The following is a 13,349-nucleotide window of genomic DNA, read 5'->3' as shown; positions in this document are numbered from 1 at the left end:
CACCAGAATGGTCAATTCCTAACAGACCATTTTTTTCATTTCTAACGCGTACTTTACTTATATGAACATTTTTTCATTTCTAACGCGTACTTTACCATTTTTTCATTCCTAACAAATCAACACTACACCAGAATCAGCGTACTTTACTTATATGAACATTGGGTGGTGAATATTGGGCTTGTTCTTTTTTTGGTATTTGGAAGATTAACATACGCTGATTCTGATATATGTCCTGTGATTTCACTAACTGATTCACTGTTGTTGGATTCGATTTCGATCTTTCCGGTGGAGACTTGTTCTCTGGTGTTATTCTTGAAGTGAGTTTTATTTTATTGCTTTTTAATAAAGATTTCATTTTTATTGTTTTTATTTGATTTTTATTGTAATTAGTTATTATTTAGCTTTGATTCTTGAATACAATCGATTAATTGCCTCCCAGTTATTGTTACAATAGTGAAAAATAATTAAGAAACACACAAGCTATTGAATTTTATCTCCGCAATGTCCAATATATTTTTTTATTTTTCGATTTGTTATTGGTGCATTTTGGATTGAAGGGAAACAATAATGTTAACACGAGACATTCAAATTTTTTTGTTATCTCACCATCCGGCTAAAAATTATTTTTGTAGATTGTTGTTTTGGGTGCATTTTCCAAATTGATTATATTTCTTTTTCTAATGATAATAATAGTAACAATAGTAGGGGAAAAGGACTCAAACATCAAAAGAAGAAGCTCCACAGTTTTTTTTTTAAGAAAGGCGATAGTTTTCTTCTTAAGTTTGATCAATTCAATCGAAATTAGATATGGTGTTGAGCTTTTTTCATATAGATATTTGCATTATATGTGGAATTGTGGCCCATAAATGTGAAGACGTGATTTTGAATTTGATTGGGGTGAGTCCACTATTGTATCCAAAGAAGGATATTTTGGTTGTTGATTTCCAAACTTTTGAGTTGCTAATAAAAGTAAGTGAATATTTTTGAGTTGTATCACAAAAAAAATAAAATCAAGAACTGAAACGCTAGTCATCATCGAAAGAGAAAGAAGTAAAGGTAATACAAAAATTAGATGATGACGTCTTTATTCTACAGTTTGTAAAGGGTGTATGGTGTATAATGTATAGTTCGGAGGATACATCATTTGAGGTTTTGAACTTTGGAAAAACCGATACTTCAAATTAACTTGAACCGCTTCACGTGTTTTTCGATTAACGGCGACTTCAATTTCGCGACTTCGGGTTTACTTGCTTTCTCGGAAAATGGTGACCTATTTTTTAGAATGTTTAAACTTACCACAATTACTCTGTTTCGATCAGCTGGTCGGCTGGTCTTGGGTAATTCAGTTTGTTCATGAAAGAATTCACCTTTCGATTAGTTTAGCCCTCGCTCTCTCGAAGTCTTGAGCAGCAGCTGTGACTTGTTGGCCCATATTTCACTGCCTTGACAAAACACCATAACAATTTAATTGGGAGACAAGCTTCAAGTGGTGGGTACTTAGCACTTCCACTGTTTTTGGATACGCAGATTCTCAATGATTCCCTATCAAGTCAAGAAAAGAAAATGATCTGCGCCTTTTACAACGATGTGGCCTATTTTAAGATATTTTATACACATGGTTTAGAGCCTTCCAATCATTCCTTGGGAATTTGGTCAGTCGATTTGCATGATATTTGTTTGTTGAAATGCTTCGTAAAGTTTGGTCAATCTCGTTGCAAAAGATGGCATTTATTAGACTAAAAATGAGATGGGTATATTAGTGAACGGCTTGTGCATGTCTAGAAGATGGAATCATGTGGCTACACTACTGTTGTTCTCGCCCATTAGGTACTTCAATGACGAGTCATGGGAATGTATTTTTATTGCCCGAGAATGATGATAAAATTTGGAAATGCCCAGTTTTGAGTTAGGTAATAATATTGGATCTATGGAACTCATGGCTGTTCCTAAAAGAAAGGTAATCTTGTTTTTGAGTAAAAAAAGTTGGTTTCTTTTCCTGGATTTTGGGTGTGTATAAATGGGTGATGGTTGTTTGTGCTTTTGGTGATTTATGTTCATACATTAATTAGTATTGCTTTGCTAGGATTTCCGTTTCGATAATGTCTTTGAATACTTTTTTTTGTTGTAGTTCAAAACGCGAAATGATTTGAAGACCGATGACCTTTACCTGATTTGAAATGATTGCCTGATTCGTGTTTTTGCATAATTATTCATCTTTTACTACTTTATGTTTGATCAATAATATGTGCCAAATGTTATAGATAAACATTGTTTGGTATGAAAGCTATAGTTACCTTGTTAAAGGCATGAAGAGTTTTCATTTGATCAAAGCGGAGTTCTAAATATCTTAGAATGCACGATTTGATTGAGAATTCACTGGAAAATACTAATTGATTGTATGTTAATCTATTCATGGCATCCTCAATTTGTTGTTGTCTGTGATTTGTAAGTGGGAGTAGTGCATACTAGGCAGTTGGCTTAGAAAAACAACTGTAAGATAGAATTTTCTGAAAATGTTGCTTGATTTTTTTATTTAAAACAGTATCCATCTCTGCTGTTTTTAATTGTGTCTTTGTTGGCATGTTATTTGTTTATAGAGGACAGTAATGGAAGCGGTAACTGCTTTACTTGGGGGAGGTCTCTGTGTTGATGTACTTCTGCAGGGAAAGAAGATTAGGGACAACAACAAGACATTACTGCAAACTGGAATCTCTCATAGCAATAAAATTTGGATGGATTGGGCTTCTCACTCGAGCCAAATGTTGTAAATTCTCCACCACCTCTCTGCCCTCAAGACCCTCCCTTTCTGCTCCATTGTGAGGCACAACCACTAACTAGGTAAGTGATCTGCTCAAAAAATTTCAAATGATGACACTGTTCTTGTTAAGTACCAGAGACCTTTTGATGTGTCAATCTAATGCTTTCTTGAGCCAGAACAATAGTTACTACGAGTTCCTTTAGTATCGATTCGTTTTTGTTACTACTTGGCATTATTTATTGATAGGGACGTAAAACAGTTTGATGGGTTAGTCATTAGTAGGTTATATGCTTGTATAGGAGGTGAAATAGTATTACAAACATTAATGCTTTGAAAATCAGAAACCCCGTGTTTTAGGATTCGGTTTTTCTCTTGATGGGTTGCAAAAGTTCGTTCCAAATGAAAGGATTATATAATTTATTTACCGATCAACTTTTCAAACCGCGGGTTTATTGTAGCACTACTTTTATTAGGAGACTGGCCCCAAGATCTTGGGGCCACTCCACCCCTTGCCTATTGGTTTTGACTTTTGAGTTGGAGTCTCCAAAGTTAATCCATTCTCCTCCTTTCTTCCTTCATAAATACTTGTTTTGTGCTTATTGGTCGATAATGATAAACTAAGAGCAAACCTCTTTAATTTACTGTAGGCAGATGGCCTACTTCACACTGCTTGTGGGACACTAAATTATGTTGCTCAAGAGGTATTTTTCTGGTTCTATGCTGTTTAATCATGAATTGGTTTTCACTATTGCATCTTATGACAGTTTGTATTTTTCCTGGGTGTTTTTCTTATATTAGGTTCTTAATGATTAAGGTTATGATGGAACAACAGCGGATATATGGTCCTGTGGAGTGATTCTTTTTGTTCTTATGGCTCGCTACTTGCCTTTTGACGAGTCAAATCTAATATCTCTGTACAGAAAGGTGACTACTTAAATATGATTTCCTTCCTAATTCAATATTAATATTTTATCAGAGAAGTGTTGCATGATCTAGTTCACTGAAACTACAGATCAACAAGGCTGATTTTACGTGTCCTTCATGGTTTTCGTCCAGTGCAAAGAACCTAATTAAGCGCATCCTTGACCCCAATCCTCTTACTGTAAGTTGTCTCCACTCTCGAGAAAGCTTCTTCCACGCTAGTGGTTTTATAGTTAAACTTCTGACCCCAAGCCCAATCTTTGAGCTCGTTTTGTACTGAAATCAGCATCGTAGATTTGATGTGTTTGGCTTTTCTATAATGTTACACCTTTTTATGTTCCCCAGAGAATTACAATCCCTGACATACTAGAAAATGAATGGTTTAAGAAAGGGTATAGACCACCAGACTTTGAACAAGGAGAAGACGTAAGCCTCGATGATGTTGTTGCTGTATTTAACGACTCAAAGGTATGATCACTAATTTCTGATGAATTGAGCCCTTATGCTTTGTTTTTTTTTTTTTCTCGTGCTTTCGGTGGTGTTATTGTAACTGTAAGATTATGATTATGTTCACCAGCCACGGGTCAAAACAACCCGGCCCGAAGATGGTTGTTTCCCTTTTTGTAATTTATCTCCTAAAAATTTCATTTTTCGGATGACTAATGAATGCTCCTTTGTAATCGTTTGTTTACACCTTCCAACTATAGGGTCTCGTCAGCGAGAAACACGCTTTTACTTCTCAAGTAAAATGAAATAATGTCTAAAATAGAGGAAGCTGCCAAACCTCTTGGTTTTAATGTGCACAAGAATAATTACAAGGTAAAACGCTGCATCTTAATATGGTATATTGATAAGGACGCTCCACAAGTTATATGATTAAGCATTTTTAGCAAAATTATTTGATTAACTTGGCAATATGCCAACCATATTGCAGATGAAGTTGAAAGGTGACAAGACTGGAAGAAAGGGCCATCTTTCGTAAGCACGCAGGTACAAAATGATTCCTTGAGCAATATGAACTCTGTTCTTATCTGTGGGCTGTTGCTATAACATGGTATTTACTACCTTTTCTTTTCTAGGTTTCAGTTACAATTGATGGTTGTCAAGAAAAGATTCTGCCCTTTTCTGGTCGATCGGGATTGTATATCGAGGGTTCAGTTTCTCCACCGATTTCTGGTGTTGATATAAGAGTTGTAACTGCAGATAATAGTGGCGACATGCTCCTCTGCAGAAAGGTGAATTAGTGCTGGAAACGACAACTGAACCAGATGGTTTCTTTATTGGTGGGCCTCTATATGATGATGCTTGATTCACGATTGAGGCTTCAAAGGTTTGAAATCTAAATGATTTGATTTTCTTGATAATATATTACTGGGCTGCTTACAAATCTTTTTCCAAACCTTGCGAACCTTTTGTATTGCATTGACAACCCATATGTTTGGATACCTCATATTTAAATTGGACACGCAGATCTAAGCTGAGTCCTAGTAGTTTTGATGTAGTATGGGGACTTGGAAGTATGCATCCGTTCATCTCTTTGCCTTGATTTTATCTATGATGTTGGCCAGTTGACATGCTATTTTCGGATAGCAGTATTTGTACACTTGTAGGTGACTAGGTGCAGTGTGCTGTAAATTAGCTAGTTTCAGTTTTTGCCTTTCACTTTCCATTTTATATTGTTTAAAGTGATACTGATGCATTTTGTCTTTCAATGAGGTGATGTTAAATAGTTATTGTGGTGGGCCTCTAGATAAAGAACGTTGTTCTAATTTTGTGCTTAATTGTTTGCAGCTCGGTTATCATTTAAAATCAATTGGATCAAGTTCCTTTTCTTGTCAGAAGCTTAGTCAAATTGCCATATGTATATACCCTAGAGAAGAATCTTCAGAGTTATTTCCTTCTATTCTACTGTCACTAAGTGGTGAAGATGGCTATAGATGAGAACTTGTGCTTTGGGTTCTCTATCTTTTGGTGCCCTCTTTCTTATATCTGTATTCTTGGGGTCCAAAGATTTTCTATTGTTAAGATTGTGTTGTGTTAGACCTTGGTCATACATGGGCCCCTGATACACGCTGGTACCTATAGCATCAGTAAAGAATCACCACTCTTGAAGCTTTTCAGATCTCTCAGAGAATTCGGAAGAAGCGTCGATGGCGAAGGAGAGGGTCCAATAATCAATTTGCTTCTCCATAGTCTCCCCGACTTAGTACATTCATGTCCACCACTCTGAAGGCTTTGGGAGCTCCTTTCTCTGCCTGACCTCGGTGAAAATTTTGTACTCATCATATCATTGTATATAAGTATGAGAAGTCAGTCACATAGTTCTGCTTCTACTCATCTGACATTATTTGACCAAATTTGTATTGGATATTATTTGACCCAGGATTTTTTTTTTTTATTTAGTGGCTACAGTTTACTAACGGATATATCCGTTACAAATAATAGTTAGTAAACAAGTGACCACATCCATTACTAACGGTTATATCCGTGAGAAACAAATTATTTTCCGCTTAGAAACCTGGCGCCGCCCAATTTTGACTAACACTTATATCCGTTACAAATGACAAATTTAATCGGGTCACGAGTTGTTGGCTATCCGTTACAAATAATTTTAGTAACGGATATAACCGTTACTAATATTATTAATCAGTAACGGTTATATCCGTTACTAAAGTTGGCCTAAGTGAGAGTGACGCCCCAGAACTAACGGATATAACCGTTAGTAAAAATATTAGTAACGGATATAACCGTTAGTAAATGTCTTTTCTGGTGTAGTGCAAGTTTCTCTTATTATCATGGATGACAATCTAAACAACGGACATACTACGTATTTCATAAGAAAATTGAAACAACAAAATGGATATAATTTGTAGTTTGTTTCACGACTACTCACTATAATAAACCATGGATCTAAAAGTGTAAGAAAACTTCAACACACTAACACATTTTAATTACCTTAGAATAAAATTAATTAATCGGCAAAAGTTGTAGAGACCGGATGAATTACACTAATTATTATGCAATTGAAATTTATTGAAATGTCACAGGGTAATAACAACCTCAAACAAGAAAACTTTATATGTACTTTAGTCATGCTCTCAGAAACCCTTTTATTTCATTATTTTATTGTATCTACAAATGTTATTTCTTTGCATCATCAAACAAAATATTAAGGAACTCTAACTCAACTTCATGCAACTATAATCCATTAGCATGAGAAGAAGATAAACAATCAAACATATATATTCTCATTTCAGCAAAGCAAAAAAAAAATGAATCATTTAAAGCTATATAAATCATGAACATGTAAACAACCATCGAATCCTAATTCAGAAATGCAACTGGATCAAATATAACACGTATTCAAAAATATTTTTTTATATTCATCTATCATATAGACTGAAACAAAACAATTAAGAAGAAATACTCGACGTTCATTGCTACTATTCTTATTACTAATTATTTTAAACGGTGAAAAGATTCAAAAATTAATCTCCATATACAATGACAATTAAAATAAGACTTGCTACCGTATAACATGAATTTTAAAATTTTTAACATAATACAAACCCACTTCTAATATATCACCCACAACAAGTTATATTCTCACTATAATATTTATGAACCATAAATCAAGGTATATATTTAACAATACCCGAATATGCAAAAATCAATGTGAAACTAATTTAACAATATTAATCAATCATGTCATAATTTATAGGCACGAAAGACACTTATAAGACAAAATAAAAATTCGTTTGTTGTTGAAATAAGATCCACATTATATTAAGACATCCTTCACAGAACTTCCAATATGGTTTATGACCACCGATTACCACAACTATTTTAATTAATCATTAATAACGTGAGTTTAGAAAAACAATTGTACACATGTCATGTTGGTGGAACAATATTATCATCATATACACACGATAATAGTTCATCTATATACAATAATATAAGAAATCGTGTATACGCAAGTATACACATCTCAAAAGGAATACATGTATATTTTATTTATTTTTCTTTCTATTTCTAACTAATCACATCTAACAAATTAATCTCTTATACTTTAAAATATTATTCATCCATTAAAGTGTACGAGTGAGGCGAAATAGTTCCTCCAACACAGAAGCAATTAGTTCCTTACTTAGTTCGTCACAAAGTCATCAGTTAATACAACTCATTCAATATAGATTAAAATATCTCCTCGTTTCTTGAATATTAACATAACACCCAAATACAAAGTTCACAGACATGTTATCGTACTTAATCCATAATCCATGTGAAAATGAACACCAACAATAAAACAACATTATAGCAGCACACATCATTTTGATCAAATCCGTTAATAATTAACATATAACACATATAACCACTCCTCGTATGATGAGGAAAATGAAAAGCATTTCATATGCACTCCACAAAGTAACTAAGATAAATATATACATTACACATACAAATAATCAAGAAAAATCTTGACTTTCTTTATTTATGTATCTTTATTTTCTTCGTAAAAAAATAAAACGACTATCGAAAATAGTTTTGAAAATAATACTTCTTAAACACTACCCATAAATCACGATCCGAGAATCACTTAGACTCATCTAAGTCTAAGCTAACCAAATGCTCTGATACCAAACTGTCACACCCCGAATTTTGACAGAATTCAAAAAAACAATATTTGTTCCAAACTCTTCGATTTTCGAGGTGTGATGCACTCTCAACTCCCAAAAACCCATAATCAGTTTAAATACGCGGATAATTAAAAACCAATAAAAATTTCAAATTAAACAAAAGTCTTTTTCATTACAAAAATTCACAAATAAGATTAGGTTCAAATCTCCTTTCAATAACTCTTTAATTATGATTACAACTGAAAATACAAAACAACATTTGTCTCAACTAAAATCTATTACACCTTAAGGGAAAACAAAACATATCCTGAATGCGACACTAATTCAAACCACAAGCAGCAACCAACCTTCTTCAACACTAAACCTGTCAAGACTTATCAACTATGTTCATTTAATGAACACACCCGATAAGCAAACATGCAAATCGGTCAAGATTATAAACAATGCTGGTGTGAGTAGCCCTAAAATACAACATATACTTATACATATATTTACACAAAAAATAAGGCAGCTCGTTCCTCCACCTAAACGCCTTAACCTCCAAAGTATAATACAACATCATTAAGTACCATAATTAAGGTAGGTAGTTCCTCTACTGAGGTGCCTTAGTGTCCAATAATAAAAACAATCATATCGATATGTACATAGCACATGTAAGGCAGTTAGTTCCTCCACTGAGGCGCCTTAACTTCCCACTAACCACACAACAAACCATACGCAAAATAAAAAGGCATTTAGTTCCTTCACCGAGGCGCCTTAGGTTCTAACTAAACTAATAACCAGCCAAGCATATTCTATACTTACAACATTTTATGCTCAATTACAGAGCGGGTCGTTTCTGCATAAGTAATTAGTTTGACCTACCATTCTACAAAACTATATACAATCATATATTTAAAGATATATTATTAACCAACATATTACCATAATTACATTATTTAAGACTTTCTTTGCGTGTCCCTAAAATCACGTCGTATCTATGTCTTACCTAGTTTTCCTGGCTACCACAATCGCTACCTAACGCCGAACATGTACATCCACAAGCCTCCCCTCACATAATGAACCACTCCGTGCGCAGCTACCCTAAGCGGGATATCGCATACCAGGTAACCCTGACACGAAAACCATTATGTGAGTATTGCCACTATTCGGCATAAAATATCGCGCGTCTCATTCTAATTTTGCGAATGGAATAATCAAGCCACTATTGGGCTACACCAGAAGGGCCATTTCAGATTCACTGAAATGCCAGAAGGGCCATTCAGATTCACTGAAACACCCGAAGGGCCAATCATATCACATACGCCCATCACTAGGGCCAAATCACATGAGTTGTGGTAGCTAGGTTCTAGGATTTCCGTTACGTAATTTATTCAGGTGTCATACCTTAGTATCTCATAACCATTTCACTCTATCACGTGCCAAATAAATTATTGCACTAAGCCACCATATTTGGAAAATCTCAATAATAATTATTGTTCTATCTCATGCTAGTATACTTAATTGTACTGAAGTTCAACGTTTCTCGTTATAATAAAAATCCACATTATCACGTGCCAATACTATTCATTGCACGATAACCAAGCATCTCTATATCAAATCTCAAAACTTATTATTTCACGTGTCAATCATATATTGCACTATACCATATGGAATATATCAAGTCTTCATAAATACTACAATTCATTTAAGTAGCAACTCATAATAGTAATCAATCATGTAATGTATTCGTTCAATATATCTATGTGAACTCAATTCCAAATATCATGCATAATTATTCGAATACAAATCACAAGTGAAGTCAAACTAATCAACCATCAAAAGCCCAAAACTAAAGTCCATGAATCTAAGTCTGTATGTAGTTTAATTCTCATAAAAACGTATATATATAAGTCTTATAAGAATTCCCCTCTGGTTATGTGCCAATATTTATATGCTTTACACACTACTCACATCAATCTTAATTAGATAATGGCAAACAAATTTATACAAGCTTCCATAGCATTTTAGCATTTGATTTGTCCATACAATTTACAACATAAAACGTAACACAATTAAACAATCAAAAGTCCACAATCAAAGGCCAAAACCAAAACCCAAAAGTTTAAACATTTAAAGATCCAATTTGGATCTATATTAATTATATGGACCGACCCAAAACCAAATTAGAAACTGGCTCAAAACACAAATGGGTTCGCCCCAAATAATTAAACTAAACTGGTCCGGCCCAACCAAATTAGAAACTGGCCCATAGAACTAAACCTAACTGGTCCGGCCCAACAACTAACAAAGGTTTAGGCCCAAGCCCAACCGAATTAGAGTTAGAATAGGTGAGACTGGGAGCACCGGATCCAAATCTCGGTCATCCCCTCCACCAGACTAACTCATGTCTGGCCACCGCAAATTCCAATCGCCACCCCTCCAAACATAATAAAAAATGATGAGGAGAAAAACCCCCACTACTTTAACAAAATCGAAAACCTCAATTCTTAAATTCCAAATTCTTCAACCAAACTAGATCTGGAAATTTCTCGCCGCCATTAACAGCTTCTACAAGCTTCGACAGCTCCCTCCCCCACTCTACAACACTCAAACATACCCCCTACAATCAGTTCTCGGATAACCAAAACAACTTCCATATAAATTAGATCGAACCCTTCCTCCACACTAGATCGCACTGCCATTACCGACCTCCACGCTTCGACAACACCCAACCAAACTTCAATACATATACCCAACACTTTACAATCACAACCAAACATTATTCAACAATACCACAACAATAAAAGTTCAAACTACAACAAAATAGTTCAACCAGACAAAAGCAGGATGTTTCTTGGGCTCGCTTATTGACGCTTTTTTCGAAGCTTCAAATGACCCCATCCCCAGAGTTTCCCTAATACTACCAGTTAACAAGTTTTCCATTTAACGAGTTTTAACAATGACATTAATAAAGTCTAACAACAACAAGTTTAACAACAACAATACATTTTAACAACGACATTACAAATAATAATAATGGCAAAATAATGGGCAGAAAACATGAGCGGAAAGCTTGGACAGTAAAGTTAGACCGTGAAATAGAAAAACTAATCTACTCACATTAATACAAAGCTCCACGAATCTATCATAGTCTGAATCGTTGCGCTCTACTCTCTAGCAATCGAGTTTTCTTATCTCTGCCTCTATTTTATTTTATTTTTTTCTAAAAACCCTATTCTCCCGAAAAATATGAATATATACCTGGGTTTGAAACGTAAGCCCAACACAGACTCGGGCCCAGAAATTAGGCCCACATATCCCAAATCCAATCCAACAAATTTTAAATTAATTAATTAATTAATAAATAAATAAATACATATTTTAAATACGGGCGTTACATTCGATCCATAGACGGCGCCAATGTAAAGGTTATATTTCGTCTAACCTTACTAAAGTAGTGATTTAAAGGGAGATGGGTTGATTAACTGGTTTTGACCGTGTTCGTATGGACGAACTGCCTAGGTATCAAGTTCTCTCTTTGGGGGGTGGGAAGTTGAATCCGGTCAGACGTAGTTCCTTATCCTCTTTATATAGGTAAGAGCCCGCACCTCTTGCTCTCTTGTTTCAGGTCAGATCCAGATCTTCAGGTCACTTATGAACCATGAAGGCGAGTTATGAAGAATCAATGAGCTGCATGTCTGAAGCTATGATCTTGATGGTGGTGATAAAGGCTTACGTTATGAGCCATTGTGAGAGGAGTGGGCGTTATGTAGGTCGCCTCTTATTGAGATCGTGTGCTCGACTCGAGTCACTTTGAAGCGAGCTCGCAGGTCGAGTACAAGAGGTCGGTTAGTGGTGACGTCACCCTGGGTGAGAGTTGAATAGGTTGCTCGCCGGAGTTGAGTCACTATGAAGCGAGCTCTGAGGACGACGATACGAGGTTAGTTGTTAGTTCTGCACATACTGGATACGTGTGTCGTATTCATTGGATGTGAATATTACTCCCTTACAACACCCACAATTTATATTACACGAGCTAAATTAGCTCTCTAGTACCACATTCTTGGTACTTGTTTCAAATCAAGTGATAAAGAACTTTATGTGCGACAAGTATTTAATGCACTATAACAATCTAAAATTCAGCACAAGTTCTTTTTCTTCCTTAACAAATTAGAATAGTTAAGCTTCTTACCAAGTCAGCAAGATAAACTCCACAATTATGATTACGCCAAACCACTATATCTTAATTCCCACTATCAAAATCAATTACCTAATTCAATCCTTTGAAATATATCACAATCTAACGAAATTTAACACTAATTCAATCGAACCTAAATTAACTAATTGAGAGAGAATTATTCTAACCTTTTGACTAACTTGACGAAGAGACCAAACTCAAATTTCACTCGATCTGTCATACTATCCAAACGTACCACTCATTCCCAGTAGCTTATATATGAAAAGGTTGTTGAATTAAAAGGTGAACAGACAAAATACCACTGCTCGGTAAGGTATAGATGCCAGGGCTGCTGGTATATTGGTGGGCTTGGTCTACCGGAATCGATGTTTGGTGGTGGCGGCACGCAGGATCCATCTCAACCGAATCGGTTTATGCAAAATCCAACTGTGTCAAAGATGATGTGAAGTTTCCTTTAAAATCCTCAGTACATACACTAGATTGCAGCTCACCTCTCGAAATTCAAAGTGTATTTGTTTGTTATTGAAGACAAAGAAAGCAGTAAGAGAAAAGATAAGAAAACCCTAATAGGAAGAAAGTAGTAGCGGCTGTGAGAGAGAAAGAAAGGTTTTCTATTTCACGATTTCTTTTTTGTTTCCCTATTTTTGAAATTTCAAAGTTGTTTTGGTTTTTTGGATTTCTAACACTTATCACACGGTTTTCAAGTGTTAGAAATTAATTCTTAAAATTCATCTGAATTTAAGTAACACTTTACCATATTCCCAACATTTACAAAGCGTTAGCAAATTACCAATGGCTAAAAACTATTACAAAGCAAAAAAGGTGTGTGTTACAAATATCCTGTTATGGTGTA

At 35.0% G+C, this 13,349-nt stretch overlaps 1 pseudogene across 1 annotated transcript; it reads left to right on the top strand.

Annotated features, from left to right (window-relative positions):
• Positions 1 to 1,891: 1,891 nt before the first annotated feature.
• LOC147504580 (CBL-interacting protein kinase 23-like) lies at positions 1,892 to 4,153 on the top strand (annotated as a pseudogene). The gene is made up of 6 exons (XR_015221022.1): positions 1,892 to 1,957; positions 2,598 to 2,651; positions 3,406 to 3,459; positions 3,557 to 3,682; positions 3,771 to 3,860; positions 4,025 to 4,153. The product of XR_015221022.1 is annotated as a CBL-interacting protein kinase 23-like (transcript).
• The last annotated feature ends 9,196 nt before the right edge of the window (positions 4,154 to 13,349 follow it).

The sequence above is a fragment of the Coptis chinensis genome, chromosome 4 (genome assembly GCF_015680905.1).
Source record: "Coptis chinensis isolate HL-2020 chromosome 4, ASM1568090v1, whole genome shotgun sequence".
Lineage (NCBI taxonomy): Eukaryota > Viridiplantae > Streptophyta > Magnoliopsida > Ranunculales > Ranunculaceae > Coptis > Coptis chinensis.
The sequence above is the reverse complement of the archived record's forward strand: the minus strand, read 5'-3'. Positions and strand labels throughout refer to the sequence as shown.